Below are 18417 nucleotides of genomic sequence, written 5' to 3'. Positions count from 1 at the left end.
GGGTTAATAGTAGATTACTGGTTTAAACCTGATTTAGAAATACCACTTTGCACATCACTTTTAAGTGCCCTTTTGGATTCGATTCACTCAATAGAACTCGTCTTTCAAATACCACTGCTGCTGCTCAGGGGGCAGACCCCTGGCCTGCCATGTCAAGAGCAACTATTCAATTGGAGGTAGGCCTCCTGTATTTCAGCCCTACCTCATTCTAACTGAAGCGAGTATTCCTAACGAGAGCAGCGAGTTGCAGGAATCTGGCTTACCGCATTGATGACTTTGTCCCTGCGCTTCTAGCTTGCCTTTTTCCCCAGGTATGCTTTAATACTTTGAGCTGGATTCCCCACATAGTAGGGTGCTCTCACACAGGAATTGTTTAAAATACTTCTCTAGAGTATCTTTAAAACAGAACACTTCCTTTTTTTAGATCGTTAATTTCTCTGAAGTCTCATCCTAAGAACAGTTTTCAAATAGAATTCAAGATGGAGTCATTGCCAAGTGCCGTGTTTGTTACCTGGGTCTGGAAGTCAGGAGGTACTGGGAACTCTGCAAAAGCAACAGTTTTGGTCCCACTGGGAAGTCTTTTAAACTGAATAAGGAAGATGCAGGAACCTCTAACTGGAATCTCTTCTTCTGTCTGGAGAATGATGTGTAAAAAAACTTCAGTCACTCAAACTGTGGTTTCAGGCTAGGGGCAGAAATGGAGGAATTGTGCTCATACGGATAGGTATATGTGATGGGATATGTACGATACATAGTAGGTACAATAAAAATATTAGGCATTGGACTTCCACTTTTTCCATATCCTACCTTTCCTGGTGTGTGTTTCGCTGGAGGCTCACAGACAAGGTACAGAACTCCTATGAAGTCTTCAGTATTGCCGTATCCTCAACTGTTTTCTGTCTGCCTTTCCATCAGTCTTTGAGCCACAGCTTTCTGCTATTCGTCATTTATCAGGTGGTCCATTAGGTCTGTTTCCATCTGAGATCTATGCTATAATACTTCCATTTTATGGATGGAGAAACGAAGTCACAGTTGAGGTAACTTCCGGAGGGTAATCAGTACGTAGAGTACAGAGCCTGTTTTGTTTACAAAACCACAAATGCATATTGGTTTTCTGTGATAAATTTGGGAGCAGTATGAACTTGACAAACTTACCCTCGTGTCACTAGTGAGAAATTTATCCTTGTTTGCTCTGTGCCTGCTGTTCCTCTCTGGCCCTACCTGCGTAGCGATGCTGCTGGGCTGTGAGTATCAGCCGAACACAGAGAAGGGGGTGAATGTGCAGGGATCCGGCAGTCACATCGCTCTGCAGAATCCCAGCTCTTAAAGCAAAGACTGGACTGGGATTCTTCAGAAGTACTTGACTTCTGTAAAAATTGGCAGAACTTGAGTCAGAACAGCTGTGGGTTAGTATATGACAGTGTTGCAAACTTTGGTATCTGCCCTATTGATTTAAGCTCCAACTTCTGAAATTGGATAATAATTTAATGAAAGCAAAAATAACATATTTCAGTGGGAATTTCTAAATGAGTAATGTCCTTAAAGCCCAGAACAAATTAAAAAAATAATAATAGAAAATTCTGATGGTTGAATATTTGCTGTTGTCAGGAGAGCTCCTTGTAGTTTGTTTTGGCTTGCTCTCATGCTCTCTTGCCATTGATAGCCAGCGTTAATATTAAAAGGAAAAAATAAAAGGACACTAGCACTTCAGATTTAGTTTACATCACTTTATATTACCAACATCCTAGAAGATCATAGCATCATTTAGCAAAGTTTGGTGGCACTGAAAGAACATTACTTACAGTTGACTTATAACATAATTTATACAACTGTAAATGAACCTGCAGGTCTCTTGCCCAAAAGGTAACTTGGGCATCGCTTTTAGTCTGCTCTGCAGTAGTAGTCTATTGCTGTTAGCTGTTACTATATCTGACACAAATATGTAAATAGGGATGGGAAGTGCTGCTATGGAGCTTGGAGGAGAGGTGACGGTTATTGATGCAATGCCCAGTATAAGCACCTCATTTTTCACTCAGTGTCAAGATGTGTAATAATTGTTCAAGACAATTATTGTACAGTCTGTGGCCTGAAACAACTGTTTTTTTGGCTTTTTTGTCAAAGACATAATACAAAGCTCATTTTTCATAGAATCCCATTCAGTGCATAAAGAAGGACTTCTCTGTGCAGACTTTATAGAAACATTAATATTTTTTCTCATAATATTTAATTCTCTGAACATTACAGCAGAATTTTCAGTGAATTTAACACACAAAGATTAGCATATATGATTAACTTTGATAACAAAGGAAAATTCATTCTAATTTTCCCTGTTGAAGAATTGGTTTTACTTAGAAAAATGCCTATTATGATGATAATGAACAGCAAGTTAGGTCACTGGACAGTGTAAAAAAGTTGGCATCAGCCATATCCAAGGTCGTTACTGTACGTGCTTAACAAGTAATATGGTTATCTTCTGAAACAGTAAAACAGGTGTCACATTCTTTTTGACCTCCTATATAGGATGTTATTTTATTTAGTTGGGAAAAACAAACAAACAATGGAAGTATTTCTAAATTTTAAGGTCAAAACTGAAAGCTTGCTTAGCTCACTGAAGAGCCAGACATGCATGGAAATACCAGTTGAATATTACAGCTAAGAGTGCTAATCTGTCACACATTTGAAAGGGCAAAGGTTTTACATATTCTGAAAACCTCTTTACTTGAGTACTCATTCAAACGCTCACTGAGTTACACAGGTAAAAAAGCTGCAGAATAGTCTAGCTAAAATGCCGGTAACAGCAGCATTTTTACAGAGACCTTGTAGAATATATAGGGCACCGCTCTGTGACCGGCATGAGAAATCGGAGAGATAGATGTAGTACTGCTTTGCCAGGAGACGACGAGTCTGCTCAGGATTAAAAAGGAATATTCTTCATAGCTCCATGTCCTGCACTAGGAATGTGGTATTGAGGTCTTTAGAACATTAAAGCAAAGATGTGTTATTTTAGGAGATTAGAAACTGAGACAAGAAATTGATCCGTAGTAGCACTCCCATAGATTTAGTGAAATCCAGCTTGATGTTTGCCTGTGTCTGCATCTCCTGATTTACATTCAGGAGAGGCTCTGAGAAGACTGAAATATCCTGCTCTGTGTTGCCAATTTTCATTATGTCATTCTGATCTATCTGGTACTCGGTACTTTTTTTCAGGGCTCCTGTGTTCTTTTTATTTGTAAATCTAGGCTTTCTTTCTCTGTTTTTTCTTTTTTTTTTCCTCTCCTCCTCCCCCCCCCTTGTTTCTGGAGTCAGTTGTTATCATGGTAACCATAGTCAAGTAAATGATAGGTTTTTTTCCCCTCTTTCAAATAGAGAAATAGCTACAGAATAGCTAAGTGGTTTGAGATTTATAAACTTTAAATGAGGTTAACACATAAATGTTAACACTTCATCATCAAGTGCTATATAAAAACATGAGTAGCTGGAGAACCTGCTGAGTTGCTGTTAGGGAGGGCAACTCTGGTGAAAAAAAAATGGATTAACAAAACTCCACTTATAAATTTGTAGATTTAAAATCACCTGAAATCTTCATGATGCTCTACTCTGGCCTCTGGTCTAGAGAGACATAGAAATTTATCCTGTAATTCGTTCTTAGTGGATCAAAATATATACTTTTTACAAGCCATGCTATAAAAGTTTTCCAAAGACAACTAAATCGCTTAGCCCATAAATCCTACTAACTTTTGGGAAACTGGTATTTTTAACTGCAAGAACATTTTTGGTGTCAATCAGGCCCTGATTGCAAAGGTTGCGAAGTTGCTTTTAGCCATATTACCTGTAATCTTGAGTTAAAGATTTCATGTGCTGGAGGTTGTGTAAATGTGTAAAAAGTTGCCCACTCAAGTTCATAAAAGCCTGCTTTTGTGTCATCTTAAATAGACCTGAAGGTGTTATTCTAGTCATATTTAAAGGAAGACACTCTTACAAAGTTCAGTGAGAATCCATCTCTGAGGTGTCTATTTTTGTTTTATGCAATGCTGAGAAAAGGGTGGCTATCTTTAATAAGTTACAGGGAAATTTTGTTTGCTATTGACCCATTTTAATCATGCAGTAATCAAATTGTCCTGTTATATGTGCCATTATTTAAAGAATATTGCTAGTCAATTCATTCTTGCAGTTACATTTAATTTTTCTTGTATTTTAAAAATAAAACCTTTTCCCAATGTTCTTTAATCCGTTTCTCTGTGTGGTAAATTACTCTTACTCTTTACTAATCCGAGAAATTTAGGGGAACTGTTTTCTTTTTCTTTCTTTTTCCTCCAGGCTACCTGGTGATCAAGTCCCTGAGCAACCTGATCTAATTAAACCTGCGCTGAGCAGGGTCTTGGCTGAGATGACCTCCAGGGAGGTCCCTTCTAATCGAGACTGCTCCATCATTCTATCATATAGGAAACACTGATTCCATAATGCAGTAAAACCTTTTATGAGCTGGTAGCCGTAAGGGGGGATTATGGATTGGTCATTTATGAGTTGTGAATAGCTGCTCTAGATCATCATTACAGGGCTAGTAGGGACAGGAATTCTCAGCAAGCATAGGCACAAATCAATGTCTTCAAGATGTTTGGGGAAAATGTTCTTTTCAGTTTGTTGTTTTGGTTTTTTTTTTAAACAGCTATTGGCATGTATATTTATTTTGAGTCTGCTTAGCAGTAATCTTATCTTTATGAGTGATTACAAGTGTAAAAATACACAGCTTGCTGAAGTAATTAATAGTGTGAAGTGGTTTGTAATTTCAAATAAGTATAATATTTATTTTCAATTACTTCTTTAACACATCACACATTTCTGCTGAGTTGTAATGGGTCTAGGATATCAGTTCTTGAGCTCCAGGGGGAAAGCACTGTTTTCTCTGCCAGTAAGTGTGTAATGGTGCTGCATTTTGACCTGGAACTAATATATGTTTATATATATATTTAAAAAAAAAATTTTTACATGACGAAGAAAAATAAGTGCTTTCAAGTAGTATTTTAACTATTGAAAGGAGCAAATCAATATTGGCCTTTCAGTAGGTGTTTGTTTTCCTATACTTATCCCACTGGTCATCAAAAAACCCCAGTCAGTAAGGCACTTCTGTTTCTTAATGGTTCGCTGTGTTGTGCTGTCATACAGAGTTGTTCTAAATTCTGGAATGTTTTCTAAACTTGAGAGTGTAAAACAGAAAGGGGAGGGTTCTTTCCTTCTAACCTGACTCCCTTTGCAGTCAGTTACAACTCTATGCATAGTAGAGTTTGGTCAAATACATCCAGATACATCCGATGCAATTTATTTTTTTATCTTGCAGTGGTATTCTACGACATAAATTTGGGTGCTGCACCCTCAGAGGAGGGCTGGATTCAGCCAGCTGTCAAAATGTGGATCAAAGTCTACTCACATTATTATTTGAGCTGTCCTTCTTCTTTTGTGACACCGTTGTTTTCATTTTGGCAATGAAAAAGATGTGCCCTTTTAAAAAAAGAAGGTTGTCTTCAGCCTCGCGTTCTCAGCCTAGGCTGGGGCCATCTTCCCCCCGCCAGGTTTATGACTGGACTGAGACCTGGGTCCCCCGATATCTAGATGATGAATCTGAGGAGCAAGTGCTCTTTACTCTGCTTACCCTGCCGCGTGTGGCTGCTATGCCTGTCTTTTAGATTAGTCTCTGCCCCTATCCAGGGAGTGCTGGAGTTACTTGCCATTTCTGTCTCCAACATGTTACTTTTATAGACCAGCAATTTTCATTCAGGCCCTTGTCTTGACTTAAAAGCCTTCTCTTGCTTCCGTGGTGCTTGTATAGCATCATTGCTGTCCGTACGAAGTGCTCCTTGTGTTGTATAGTGTACATTAGAGAATTATGGGTTGTAATTCTCACCCATTTGACTGTTACATCCATTCTGTCCTTCTCCTGGGGTATCTACTTTCTGAAGACTGTTTTGGCAGAAGGGTATCCTTGCTTGGGCCTGCTGGAGCCCATGTGAGACGTTGCATAAATGCCACGCCGGTAGTCCGATAGTCGTGGCTCTGAAGAGTTTGTTGTTTAGGCACTTGTGCAAACAATGTGTGTATGCTTTCAAGCATAGTTTATCTCAATTTCAATTCATTTTAATTCTCATACTTAAGCTATGCAAATTTAATCAGATCCATCTGATGGAGAACGGCTCTTTAAGAAAATTGACATTTTAATCACAGTATCAAAACTAAGGGTTTTATATAATAAACCACAGCAACAGCTTGGCTCTTCTCCTTTGAAAGAATGAAAAGCTGCTGTCTGTCATTCTCTGGTTGATAAGCTTGTAATTATTGTACCAGGAGAAGCTTCTACTCAGATGAGGAGGAAACGCAGAAATGTGTAAAAGAAAATAATCTGTTTAACACTTTATTACTATGTATCGATATGTTGAGAGAAAGATGTATGACTAGATGGTGTTGGAATATTGCTCCTGGAGGCTGTTGAAATGTGTGCCTGCATTCTCACTGTATGTTAGAAAAGCATCTTGCGATAGTCTTCCAAAAAGGAAAAAGGAAACTGTATCAAAACTTGTGGGGAAAAACCCCAAACCAGTAAACAGCCAGAATTTTCTTGCAACAGTATCCTTGAACATATGCATGAAGGTTGTAATGCTTTCCACTTGCAAACTTGCTTTAATACCGATTTGGAGAATGACTGTATTACGAGTCCAAGTAATAATGACTTCCATATCTTGTGGTTTTTCTTTTTTGCATTATATTAATATTGACATGAAGTAAGCCTGTAACTAGGATTTATTTTTTAAAAGCCAGGGCATATTTGATATTGGTAAACATGTCTTTTTTGCAAGATTTCCATATTTTAACTATTCATTTTAATCAACTCTGCTGGTGTAGGTCAGGTTTAGAAGAATATATTCACAATCAGGGGAAATCTTTCCAAAGGAAACTTGCTAGTCATAGTAATGAACTATTCCATAGTTCTAGTGGATGCTTCTGTCGAGTGGAAAATTTGTATGTTATATTCTGTCAAAGGTGAGATTTTTCCTGCCTAGCAATTCTTTCTGTCTTAGCGTGCATCCTCTTCATCCCCTCTAAAGAGCTGATTCTTTTCCTTTCTCTCAGGGCTTTGGATGTTCTCCCTGGTAAGGGACAGTAATATTTCCCCCTGCAGTCAGCTGGTAAGCTTATGCTTGTGTTCCCTGCTCCTCCTCCTCCACGCTTTCACCTGCTCCTCTCCCGAACTTTCCTGTCTGCTCTCAGCTTTCAGAGAGCAGCTGCTGCTCTTTCAGGGAAGGATTTGGTTTAGGAGCTAGAGATCAGGAGAGAGAGGCTGTTTCAGTCGCGTGGGTCTAGCAAACAAAAAGCTGGGATTGATATGTGGGTGGGACTTCAGGGGATTTGTCTGCATTTCTGACAGAGTTTGTCCGGTTTCTTGTTCCTTTATGGTGTGTATATATCATTGAGTTAGTACGTGGAAAATCAAGCAGATCTATTGTTTTTAAGTCTTTCTAAACAGTTTAATCCTACTCTACATGCATATTTACCTGTGAAATAACCAGGGAGATGTTTGTCATACCTTCAAATTCTTGCTTTTCAAATCCTTGAAATCACAGCTGTGCTTTCACTTGCTGTTTCAAGTTTTGCAGCTTGCTGTTTTGATGCATATTCCTCTGTGAGTTTTGCCAAAAGTTTACGATGCAAAATTTTCATTTCCATGTATTGCTTCCCTAGGAGTAGCCTCCAAAACCCCAAATAATGAGTCAGTAAATTGATGCAATCTTCCCTGGAGTTGGCTGACATTTCAAGGGCTGAAAAGGCAAGCCTGGATAGAAGGTAGTAAACCAGCATGAATTCCTTATGTAAATACTTTTTGTATGCCTCAGATAACATGGTGCTTCACTTGAATGTCAGCCACATAACCCACCCTGCTCAGAAGCTCTCTTCTTGTATGCTGGGAGGGCCTGTACAGGGAGTCAGTTCAGAGTAATTAGAACTCCGAAAGCGCACACCCTGCCATGGAAAAGCAGGAACGGTTAAAGGATGAGAGAAGGTTGTAAGAAAATGATGTATTCTGGGGGTAGAGGCACAACAGATGCCAGGTAAGTAGGGCAGAATAACTCTAAACTAAAGATTTTGGCACTGAAAAGAAGTATTGTGACTGGAGCTCCTGTCCATCAAATAGAACAAAAGGTGCTGTGGAAGCCGAGTATGTAAGCAGTTTTCCTATCTTTTCTGTCAAGCTGATGAGTACTACAAAAGCAAAGCACACGAATGCTGGAAATTCACTGTGAAGTAGGCTTGCTTATTTATTCATTTATTTATTTATTTATGTGGGAAACAGATGAAGAGGACCCCTCCTGAATTCTGAATTCTTTAACTGGTTTTGAGATGTGCTTAATTTCCTTGGGCCGCAGTATGTCATACACATGCTAAGCAAATTATCTTAAGGACAATTTTGAAAATTACTTTAGTTTACAAAAGTGCATTGGGAGTAATAGAATTGATCAATGAAGCATTTCTCTTTTAATTCTTAAAACTGGATCAAATGAGTGGATTTTAAGAGAATGCTGTTTCATTCTTTGTGTACATTGAGCAAAATACAATGAAGACCTCTTATTTATATAGTTTTTTAAAATGTGAATACTAGAAAAGTTAAGAGCTTTTCTGTTTAAATCGTTGAAACAAGTTATAGTATTTTACAATAAAATATATATACATTCACCATTCTCATATTCACCACAGGTGTGGTATTTTTGTTTTGTGTGAAAGCTGTTTTCTTTTATTCCCTGATACATTAATATTTCATGTACTTACAAGGTTGTTGCTTAATTTTGTTAGCAGACTTCTGTCATCAGCCAGAAGTATGACGTGGAAGTGTCTGTGCAAAAAGCGATTTGTCCAATGTTCACCACTCATCTTGCATTAATTTTTCGTGTCTATGAAATGTATCAATGGGATTTAATCATCTTGCATTAATTTTTAGTGTCTATGAAATGTATCAATGGGATTTAATCATTAATGCTGGTGCTTGCATCTTATTCCTTGCTGAGGTACTTTTTGACAGAATTTTAAAAAATATTACAAAGATAATTTTAAAACGTGTTTAAGGTGTTGCGTAATTCAGAGGGAGCATTAAGAAATAGTTTGAAACCACTATTAAGATTTATAAAGGAGTCTTCTTTGGAAAAGAGGATTCTAATTGTTTCCTAAGCATTTAAAATATAAAGAAAAATTACTTGGTTTTTAAAATTATATTTAGTCCAAGAGATCAGGCCATAAAAAAGCTTTTCATATCGCAGTTAGTTGTGCATATCTGAAATGTCAAAGATGACTGTTTTTAGAGGTCTGAATACGGATGAAGGAAAACAAGCTTTTCAATAAAGATTTATTTCCATCCCCGCGTAGGTGAGATGTAGATAGGCGGATATCACTATAAACCAGTAGAGAGGAGTAAATATCAAATTAGGCACAAATCAGCATTCACAACAGAGAACACTGGAGGAAAGAGACTAAACCACCCTCCCCAGCAATTTCTATTTCTTATTTTTTCCAGTTCAGAATGAAGAGAGATGTTGAGGAAACCCCATGGTGCTGCTTTCTGCTCAGTGGAGAGACTAGTGGGCTCTGTCTTTACTGCTGTCCATGCAGCATGTTGCATGAGCAGTAGTACTAAGATAATAATGGTGTCGCACACGGTGACTGTAAAATTCCTAAACTAGAGGTGTGATATGTGTCTGTTTATCTGCTGAAAGCTTAGACAATAAACATATGGAGATATGCTGGGTGTATTTGTTATAAAATTAGAAGCTGTTCCTGTTTAATCCATTAAAAAAGTGAATTAAGAACCCTAAAGTGTTATTTTCACAAAACCTTATTAACGATTCTAATTCAGGGAACCTTTAACAAAGGCCTCCCTCATTTTCTGGCAGTGCAAAGGGTCATGTGGGGCACAGCTGGGATAACTGATGGAAGAGACAAGTTCCAGCTATTGTAGCCAAGCAGGTGTCAGGTATGATTTCCATAGGGAGCATCATTTACCATGAAAGGAGTAGCTGTTAGTGCTTATCTGGGGGACAGCGGGGTCATCCTGGCAATGGAACCACACTGACAAGGGGGAGCGTGGGTGATGGCACACTGAAACAGTTTGGAAATGAGGAGGCGTACTGGTCCCTCTGCCGTACGACTCACTGCTGGGCACCCTTCCCATATCAGCTGGTCATTCCACAGCCTGGGAGCATCACCTTGCTTTCTCCTCGCGTCCTTGAGACAGCCGCTAGAAACTGCAAATTTAAAAAACTCATCTTAGCTCTGTACCGAGAAAGGGGCATTAGCATTTGTGTATCCACTTTATTAAGCAGAAGAATTTAAACTTTTGGGAGACTTGCTAAACATATGGCTAAGTTCTCCCCTGAAGCTATTTAAACTCATAATATGGCTGCTCTCGGAAAAATTGCTATTGCTCGGGTATGTGCATATTGGTTTTTCAAGATGTATAATAAGGTAAAGCTCTCCACTTTACTGAGAGTTAAAATGAATCCATAAAGTTGAGTCTTATAAATATTCTCTGTGTTGACTGGCTAGATATTTCACCTCTTTCCTGCAGGTTGTAAACAGGAGAGAATAGGAATTGCCAACAAATCAAATTACAGAACATTGAAAGTGTCAGAATGGTAGTGTTCATTATGCTCGTTCACGGAATATATGAGTCATTAACATTCTGATATTGCTTCAGAAAGACAGAGTTTGTAATGAGAATAAAAAAAAGCCATTACTTGCATTTCTTTTTCTGGCAATGATTGTTGGGAAAATTAAGGATAATACCAAAATGATTACCTGTTTCTCACGGCAGTCTTAGGTTTTCAACCCTAAACGCCCTGCCTAACTGAAGTGCTAGATACAGCACACTCTGAAGTGGTGCAGTGCAAAAGTTCTAATCTTTTAGGAGTTACAAGTAAAGGGCTTTCACATTTTGTTAGGAATTTTCTCATAATTTCAAGTCTTTCAAGTTTCTTTTTTCTTAGGATGAAGTGGTTCTTCTTTTTAAGAAAAATACGTTTGGAAAGGTTTTTAATGTTTTCCATGTAGAATAGATTTTTTTTTTTTAAATTCCGGATTATCTAAGGATATGCTAGGGTTGTGCTGGATGCTCTGTTTCATTACAAAGGTACATGTGCATACACACTCAAACCTCTTTTTCCAAGAATCACAAAGTCAGATGAAATTCATCTGGCCCTTTTTGCTTTACAAATCGGTACAGACCACCAGCCCAAGTAATTAACAACAGAATATTGCCTTAACCACCGATGTGTTAGTGCTGCTCGTGTTCTCACCTCAGTTATGAACGCAAGGCTGCTCTCCTTGTTGTCACTGCACTTCACTGATCCCTTTGTATGGCTTTCAAGTGCTGCTTGAAACAAGGTAAGTGCGACTTTACCCGCTTCTCTTGAGGAGGCAAGTTTTTACCAAAATAGGTGAAATGGCTGTTTCTGCCCTTGTCTGTGTATGTCACTGAGCTGTTCCATACCTCACAGGCATTCTGCAGCTTCGCAGCATCAGCTGGTCTCTGCAAGAGGTGAATCGGAACCAGCAAATTTGTGCAACTTCTGAGTCTGCGAGCATACCTGGCAAAATGCTTAAACATTTTAAGTGCTTGTCTGTTCGTGGACACTTTCTTGGTCTGTCCCAGGTTTCTGAAATACCAGTGCAGCTCTCCACTTTATATCTTATACTCTCCGGCTTTATATCTTAAGTGGCAATGAAGTACTTCACATCCTTTTTATAATCTTGTCTGTCTTAAACAGTCTAAAATCCTGGAGTCACAGCTCTGGGAATATTTCCTAAGTCTTAATGGGGAAGAAATACCACAACAATAGCTATTTTTATGGTTTTCTGGAGTGGTCTAGTAATTTTCAAGGACTGTCAACATATTATACAAACTATTGAACTGTCGTGTTTCTGTTGTGCAGAAAAATCTCTACTTGGAACCATCAACTTTTTCACCTTACTGCACGTGCCCCCCTGTTGTATCAGGTTGTCCTGTGTGCAGTACACTTAATTTATTGTTTGAAAACATGCCTTGTAATTCTCTCAAGATGGTATTATGTTTGGAATACAGCTGTAGATTGTTACAAGAACGCTTAAGCTAATACAGTAAAATCACATAGCGGGTAATTTGAGGGCTAGGAGAGCCACTTATCTGCAAACACGAAAGGGATGGTAGCGACTCTTCATGAGTCCTGCCTCTGTAGTGAACAACTACTGGGTAGTGAAAAAGCCAGACGAGTGCTATTATTCCCTACACCTCTCCAGATACAATCAGTGATACAGATAGTGAAGTGCAAACTAATTGCAGCGCAACTTGTGATTAATTTTAACCAAGTGTGTAGAATAGAAATTAATAGTCTTTAAAGAAAAATGCAATGTAAGAGGTTTTTCTTATTTAATGGGTTTCCAGTCATCATAATTTGGTGCATCAGATATCCAACTCTAATATGATTTTGTCTTTTATTTCAGAATTGCAGGAAATGTTTCTATCCAACTTTTTTATTTACACCAACCAAAAATTTCAAATAGCCTTTTATTCAAGCAAATCAAAGCATAAACATTAGAGCTGATCTATGGGCATTTTTGAAGTGAGAAAATAAAATGTGACTGCTTACACGAAATTGTATTTGTAGATGGAATGGACACAGCTCTTAAAGTGGAATATATTCACTAGAGGCAAAGGCATGTTTATGTTTACTGATCTGAGGTTTACTGACCTATCATAAAGGTTGCATTTCAGTGATCTTTAGCAACTTTGTAAAAGGATGATTTTTTTTTTTTTTTAAACTCTAAGGTATTCAGGGAATGAAATGTTTACTATACTATGTCAGAAAAAAATACAGATTTGTTTTAAAAATGTGCTTGTGTAGGTGAGTGGGAAGGAAAAAAAATGCAGTTTCATACAGTGTGTCCCTAAATATTATAGAATACAAAAAATTTGAATCTGGAGTAACTTTAAAACACTTAAATTCAATCACTGTAAAGCTTGCTGTTCACTGCCTCTTCATATCAGATTTCTAAAATTTTGTCAGAATAAATATGTTGTGTAGCATGACCTTCAAGATCCAAGAACGCAGAAGAAATGGGACTATTTAAGCAGTGTTGGGATAGCGCCATAGACACATGATAATAATTTGGCTTTCTGGTCACTGACCGTGGTGACTGCTGGACACCGAGGTGCATAAGCCACTTCCACTTTGGGAGAGCGCATTTATAAGCCACCATATGTAAACGTAGCTTTGTAGTTTAATGAAATGTAAAATTATGATTTATTTCCATGATTCCGAGAGAAGGGAATTTGGATGCTAGTCAGCAGAGACCTACATTTCAAGAAAACAATCATTTTCCTTTGGACCTTAACGGTTTACTTAGTAGAAGGTGTTTTTCTGTATCTATCTGTCTAGGATGTATTGTGACAAAATGCCTGTAAACATATAACTTTGAGAAGTTCAGTGTTAGACTACCTCAAATTTTGGGGAAGGGGGAAGGAGAAGGGACTAGGAGAGGTAACTGAAGTATGCTGAATGTGTGAAGACTATAGTTTTAATGTGCCTCATTTTATCTCCTCTCCGTCTAGAACATTTTATCTCATCTCTGTCTGGAAGTTCAGATGAATTATTGCATACCTGCTCCTAGGTCTCTTCATTGACAACAGAGAAAGCTTAGTAGACTAGTTTAGACGTAGACGTGTACACGGTAGGTGTTGGTTAGAGGAATCTCATGCCCTTTTTGTCTTACAAATCTTAGTTCCAACTCGGAAGCAAATCCTCTGTGTGTGGGGCACACAGATAAACTAGTGGCAGGTAACCAAAAGGTGAGGGATGAGACAGAGGGATGTTTTGCATCATTTGGGATGCTTTAGTTTCTTATTAATCTCCACTTTGTAATAAATAATAATAATCTGAATGTATAAATCCCTTTAATCAATTGTGCCAAGCAGCGGTCAGTTTATGAGCTGATGATGATTGACGTGACAGACCTAAAGAATTGTGAATCCATGTTCTCAAATTTTCTCTCCTGGCGGTTTAAATGATTTTGCGTTTTTTCTTGGATTTTTTTTGTTGTTGTTGTTTGTTTGTTTGCTAAACATACTACAAAAATATTTACAAACTTATTTATTATTTCAGAAGGTAATGGAAAATACATCAGCTAGCTTACTCAGGAATTTCAGCAGATTGTGCTGGAAGTGATCCAGATAGTTTTTAAGTATTGAGTATAAGATTGAGTTCATTCTGGATATAAATTTCATTCGAGTTAGTAGTTTAATTTGGCTTTCACTGAAAGAGTCACCCATTTTGTCATAAATAATAGCCCAGAGTAGATGAGAAGCAGAAATGAAAAGTTAAAAGGTAAGAGGTAAAACATTAAAAAAAAAAAAAACAAACAAACCAAAAACCTATCCTTTACCTGTAGCATTTCAGTCTACTTGTTTTCTCTTAATAGAGTGTTAATCCTGCCAAATTTTGCTGGTTTATGTGTGATAGTTCCAGGATACATTTTTTCAACCTGATAAGGACAAGTCCTTCAATTCTTGATTTGTGGTAGCAGAGATAAAATGTCAGTGATTTATCCACTGTCCTTAAGCTTCTTATGAAACGTTTCTTTAACACACCTTTGCTATTTAATGTTTTGTTAACTCTTTAATTTATGTGCTAGACAGCTGGTTATTAAATTACAGAAGGCTTCTGTTTCCTCATTACAACTGATAATGCTGTAACATAGAAACGCTGACACTTGAGCCTTTCTAATTTTCCAAGGTACTTTCAGGCCTTCCGGGGTAATGTATATCATATCCTTGAGTGGAGTCTTTCCATGTAAAAATAGCCCATTTCAGACTTAGTTTCAGAGGTGAGACAGACAATAATCCTGTTGATAATTCTCCCCTTGTCATCATAGATTCCCTGGGTTAATGTATCTGCCCATCTTCTCTGACCCTGGCTGTTACAGCTTATGGCTTTGATTCCAGATTCTGAAATGGGTTTTTTGACCTTTTTTGTTTTGCCTTGTTGCCTTCAAACAAAAGGGGAAATGCTTTAGATTACTAAAAGCTATGTTTCTTTTTTTGTTTGTATAACTTAAAGGAGACTTACAGCTTACAAATTTGCAAAAGTCCTTTATGCTTTTGAAACGCTGTGTTTTCTTGCACAGATAAAGTTAGTGGTTGCTGTTGCTTTTCAAAAGACAAGCGGTCAGCTGAAATCAAAGAGAAGGAAATAGGTGCAGCTCTGACTTGTTTTCTCTCACATTATGTCATTTCTATCTCTATAAATCATTTATAATATGTGCAAAAGAAAACTAGAATACACTTCATAGATTTGCAGGAAACCGGTATTTGTGGCATTTGAATATTGAATTTTTATTTTTTCACTTCTCATTTTTGTCAGGATCATCCAAAACCTGTATTCCAGATAGGCTAGCTGTTGATTGTCATGAAGTTATTTCTCTTTTGAAAAGACAAATTTGGGTATAATAGCTGACATGATAAACACGTAACTCATCCTTTCTCAGAGATAGCCCTTGCAATGCTGCCACAGTCAGTGTTAGCTTGAATTACCAGCCACAAAGGCGTAAATTGTGCCAGTTCAAGCTGCTCATGGCAGCCGATGTGGTTTTTTTGATGCAAGTTGGAGATAGCATGCCTTAGGTCAGTTCTCTCTTTCTTTATGTCAGTTCTGAAAATGATTTTTGAGTTCATAATTTCTCTTAAATATGCTCCAGTAGGAAGTTGTCTGGTTGCCTTTTTTTCAGCTAGGGTAAAGATGTGAATAAATCTCACAGACACCAAGGATTTTTTGCATCAACAAGTTTGTTTATTGGTGTGTTATATTTGTACATGTGGATTTGTAAAGGATGGCGTGGGTTTTTCCTCATCATTGACAGAAGAAAACAATTCATGCTACTCTTGAAGGCTTAGCTAACCAAAAGTGACCGCTGTGCTGGTGAACTTGATCATTCACTCAGAGGGGTGTGGGGGGGTTTGTTCCTGTTTCTATGAGTGATTAAGGAGAAAGGAGAAAAACACTTTATTTAGCAAATTGACACACTCTTCCCTGGTAAAAATCAGCTACTTTGTGGAGTTCCAGAAAATATTCTTTGGACTGAAGGTGATTTTCAGAGATGAGTTCTAGGGGCATAAAGCAGCAATTCCCGTTTAAAAAACAGTCTTTAGTAATCTGTCTGCCTCTCAGTACGTATCCAGAGATGTCTCCTCTGCTTATGTAGGAAAAGAAAAAGACCAAAGGAATTAATTCCAGCTTCAACTAATAAAGTCCTCAGAGAGTCCCATAACCTGTAAAAGCACGAGAAAGGTCTAATCCACAACCAGAGAAAAAAATTTCCCTGGCCCTTACTGTCAAACAGTGTTTTTGTCCTGGAAGTTGAGTATATGTGTACTTTCAAAAATACTTTGTTTCTTTCCTGTCCTTGATCTATGATATCTATTATTATTACCATCTGTAAAATGCCAATTTTTCTGTTATGCCTTTATTTTCTTCAGTCAAAATGATTGCATTTTGTCACCGTGTACTTCCTTTTAGATGAATGTTTGAGTACAAGATGCAGAGCATGAGATCTGGAGACTAAATTTTTTTGTTCAGACCCTTAAAGTCCTCTGGAGAGTATTCTGCCTTTTCTTCTTTCCAGTTTCTGTCCCATTTTATGGTGGCAGAATCTAACCCTTGAAAACTAATTAACAGCTCTGTGCTATTTATGGCTTGAAGCTTTTTGTGCTTTTACAATACAAGTGAGTATGTGAATGCTTTATTTTGGGTATTTGTTACATAACATAAAAAAAAAAATCTCTTTATATTACAATAGAAGCGGGTAGGAGCAGCCACATGGAAATACGTTTTGGTGTCGTCGTACAGCAACCCTTAATGCAATGCAAGCAGTTTTGCTGGGCTTATTCTCACTTAATATGTATTTTATCTTCTGCTCAGGAAAAGACTTGTATTCAAAACTGCCATGTTAGTTGAAAGCTGGAGATGGAAGAACGCAGATTACTCATAGCTGGTGCAACGCCACATGACAGGTGACTTTATTTTTAGAGTAGGCTAGCGCAATCCGGTCCTGGGATGTTGCTTGGAAGGATGCTTTGCTTGAAGCAGCTGTGATGTAGGTGACATTGCTACATTATTAATAATGTAACTGGAACGAAAATCTAACAAGTTTAATATTTCGAAAAACCCTCTATCTGAAGGTACCTTACTACCCCAAACAAAGAATACTTGGTCTATTGTTGATGTTCATACACGGATGTAGTTTCATGCTTTGTTCCCATCCAAGCGGCAGAGAGTATATGTCTGCCTTCCATCAACAGTTCTAGGAGTGAACCACTCACAAGGACTGAGCTCTTAGTAAATTACTTTAATACTAAACTTCCCATTGAAAATCTTTGCTGTGGCCAGGAGATTGGTCACCAGTATTTGTCTCATATATCTGCTACTTCTAGCAGATACTTAATTTCAGTACAATTTACCTCAATGTTTCTGAAATAAGCAACTTGATGGTCAGTAGCTTCTCAATTATTCAATATGTATCACAATTTTCAGCCATTTATTTTCCCTTGTATTTTTTCATAATAACATGGATCGTGAGGAATAATTCCAAAAAGCATCTGAGGAGGTAGTTAGTTGCTGACCTTGACAAACCATTAAGCATATTAAGTGCATTTATTGAAGATTATAACTTTAGACCAAAAGTTTTAGGTTTTGTGAAAGAAAATAAGCTCTAGTGTATGATAATGCTATAGAAATATGTTTTTGAGAACTGATTGGAAAATTGAAATTTCTATTGAAAGCACAGTAAATTACTCTGAAATTTAACTTTTTTTTCAGAATTTCACTCAAAGGAAATGGCCCACTTTTATGTTGTTTATTGGAACATTTGGCTATATTATGTCTATACTTAAGCAGTATAACTCTATAGATTGAATTTTACAGATTATACTTTTTTTAAAAAGTGAAAGAAGGAACTGAAAGAACTTTCTCTTTTGTTGAAACAGTGTTTTCATTGATATTTAAACATGATGCTGCAGAGCCGGTAAAGCATGTATGTGTTTGTCCAAAGCTCATGGGTTTTCATAGGTTTTCTCATAATGCTTTTTGAGCTGTCAAAATGCAATGCACAAAAACATAATACAGTTCTTTAGCTTATTATTATGCCATGGTTTAACTTCAGTCGGTGACTGAGCACCACCCAGCCGCTCGCTCACTCCCTCCCCCCCTCCAGTGGGATGGGGGAGAGAATCGGAAGAGTAAAAGTGAGAAAACTCATGGGTTGAGATAAGAACAGTTTAATAATTGAAATAAAATAAAATACTACTACTAATAGTAATAATAATAAGAAGAATATACAAAGCAAGTGATGCACAGTGCA

Source organism: Aptenodytes forsteri, unplaced genomic scaffold, assembly GCF_000699145.1.
Source record: "Aptenodytes forsteri isolate BGI_AS27 unplaced genomic scaffold, ASM69914v1 Scaffold226, whole genome shotgun sequence".
NCBI classification, from domain to species: domain Eukaryota; kingdom Metazoa; phylum Chordata; class Aves; order Sphenisciformes; family Spheniscidae; genus Aptenodytes; species Aptenodytes forsteri.
The sequence above is the reverse complement of the archived record's forward strand: the minus strand, read 5'-3'. Positions refer to the sequence as shown.